We start from the raw sequence: 2,714 nt of genomic DNA, 5'->3' as shown, positions 1-2,714 counted from the left end.
GCAGCCATGATCATTGAAATGGCTATTAGCTCCCTATATGTAATTATACTAGATATATCCTACTATTGCCTTCTTTGATGGTCTTCTGCCTATGTAAGACTACATAAAGGATCACATGAAAGAATACAACAGTGCAAACAGATCCAAAGATCTGGAGAAGGTACAGAGAAGAACAACTAAAATGTGGGTAGGGGCTGGGGCATCCTCTGTGAGGAAAGGCTAAAGAAACTTTGGCTTTTTGCTTAGTAAAAAATTGGATGCTAGAGACATGTGGAAGGGTTATAAAAGTATGCATGATATGGAATGAATGGAGAGAAAGTTTCCTCTCTTACACAATATACATATGGAAAATAGGTCCATCAATGGTTATAGGCTATTAACAATGACAGTGAAATGTGTCTTCCATTGTCAGAAACAGTGGCTGACATCCTGAATAATGGAGCACATCTGAAAAGTTTATCTAATTCCACTCCTTTGCTGATCCAGTGGTGGGAGCAAGTTTGAACAACCTCCTCCAGGAAGAATGCTGTACCACCCAAATATATGTCCCTAAGGGTGAGGCAGCCCTCAGGGACATATTTTCATGTGATATAAGGGCTTCCAAGGGGTAAGTAGTTGAACACACACCCCCAATACACACACACTAGCACTGGTGCAATGTTAGTTTGGAATTCTTCAGAAGCACTCATACTACACTGATGCTTCTTTTGTTGTGCTGCTGCTTCTTTTAGTCAGGATGTCAGTCAGTATATGTAGAAGTATACTGACTGTATTAAAAGTATAGCCTGTTTGGGGGCTCCCAGCAGCACCCCTGTACATGATTTGGAACTACAAGCTTGTAGTCTCCCATCCTTGACTCTCTGAACTCATGGGATCATGAGCTCACCATTGGCTTACATGAGCTAACTCATGAGGGTATGTTGCTTAGCAGGCAGCATGGGAGAAGGTAACTCAAGGTCAAGCCTAATCTGTGACTGAAAGAGGACTATTCCTCATGCTCTCCTTTCTGGTCCTAGCTCAGATGAGGATACTGAAGTAGACACAAGTGAATTAAGAACTATTCTTCTAACTGGAATAGCCAAGAGTCCCCTCTATGTTGGCACATCAGATTAGCCTTTGAGCTTATCACTTTCGCAGGAAGGAGTAGATAAGGTATAACAGGCTCATCTCTTGAACAGTAGTGTTAATGGTTTGCTCAAGGCTTTGGAGGAGCACTAGTTAAAACATTCCAATTACCCATCAAGGTCCTCCTGGACCAAGAGATAAGCCTAATGTGCTCATTCACTTCATCCCACACAGGTTTCTAAAACCCACTTGCTTCATTGTGTTTTACAGCACACCCACCAAAGATTTAACAGGTCAAAATGTTAAATTTTGTCCATCATAGATGTCACCGCTTTCAGCAGAAAAGTGTGGTCAACATTTGGCTCCAGGGCAAGATGTTGTCTATTTCTGTCCTCGAGACCACCAAGCAGTGTATCTCTTCTCTGGACTTGCGTGTGCATGTGTCCGGGCACCAGCTATACCATCCTGCTGTGTCTTGGCTCTCATCCCTCTTCTGCTTTTTGCCCCTGGATTGGCCCTGTCTCCAGGCCCCATCTGTGCACCATGCTTGGCTACCTCAAGGAACTGGTTTATTGGGACCAGACCTCCATTTGGACTTTTTCTGGCTTTCTGACCTGCAAGTGGCACATGGATCCCTGCTTTTGCATCCCACTTCCTTGCTTGTCCCTGGAGAAAGAAGTCCCTTAGCATTGGCTGAGCAACAAGTGTCTTAACACACCATCAGAAGGAACTAGGTATACTAACTTCTGCTCTGAAATCTCTTGCTCCCCTCTGTACCTGAACCCTTTAAAGTCTAAAGCTGTTCTCTTAGTCCATCTCTCTGTTCAGCTTTGAGTGGATTTTAATTCAGATCTCCAGCTAAAGCGCCTCTTCGTGAGCTTCCATTTAGTCTTATTGGTATTACTAGCCTTGTTAGTTTTACTAGTTAATATTCTGTTGCTTATTATTCAAGATTTCCTTTATGTACCCCTGAAACCCTAAATAAACCTGACTGTATTTGACTTCAACTCTCTGTTTGTAATTTCCAAGACCGAAGCTTTGCACAAATCTATTCTGTAATAAGCTGCTCACTCTAGATCCTCTGGTTCCCCACACAAGCCCAAAAGTCAGCTGGGTTGCTTAGCTAATACCCGGAGGAGTATCTAGGGAAAATAGCGCCTAGGGCAAGCACTGAAATTGCGCCCCCTGTCCAAACATCTGACACTCATCTTTCAGATAACTTTTCCATAATATCAGCTGAAAAATACAAGTCAAGCTCATTAATCTTTTAATATTTCAAAAACTATTTAGCAGTGGACATAGCCAGACCAAATAATTGCTGGGAAACAACAAATTTCAGTATGCTGGGGGTCATGAAATACCCAAATACTATGTGGAGGTGTTCTCGGAAAACTAAACAGTAGTGCTTGTCTAATTCTCTACTATGCATTGTAGCATCACTATTACATAAGTTTTAAAAATAAATGGAGAATTTGACTTTTCCCAGATACTCTGAAAATAATTAAAGGATATGCAGAGTAAACTGTGTCACTGCTTGAAATATATTCTAGTATTTCCGAAAGACAGTTAAAACAAGAGAAAGAGAGCAAGAAACTCCCAGTGGGCCTTAATACTAAGGATTTGCCACTGATTCAAAGACAAACTCACCA

General features: G+C 41.8%; 1 long non-coding RNA gene across 1 annotated transcript; it reads left to right on the top strand.

Moving 5' to 3' along the window:
- The first annotated feature begins 422 nt into the window (after window positions 1-422).
- LOC128351161 (uncharacterized) lies at window positions 423-2,066 on the top strand. Its single transcript, XR_008319618.1, has 2 exons — window positions 423-607; window positions 1,336-2,066. It is a non-coding gene; the product is annotated as an uncharacterized LOC128351161 (long non-coding RNA).
- Window positions 2,067-2,714: the final 648 nt, after the last annotated feature.

The sequence above is a fragment of the Hemicordylus capensis genome, chromosome 3 (genome assembly GCF_027244095.1).
Source record: "Hemicordylus capensis ecotype Gifberg chromosome 3, rHemCap1.1.pri, whole genome shotgun sequence".
Lineage (NCBI taxonomy): Eukaryota > Metazoa > Chordata > Lepidosauria > Squamata > Cordylidae > Hemicordylus > Hemicordylus capensis.
The sequence above is the reverse complement of the archived record's forward strand: the minus strand, read 5'-3'. Positions and strand labels throughout refer to the sequence as shown.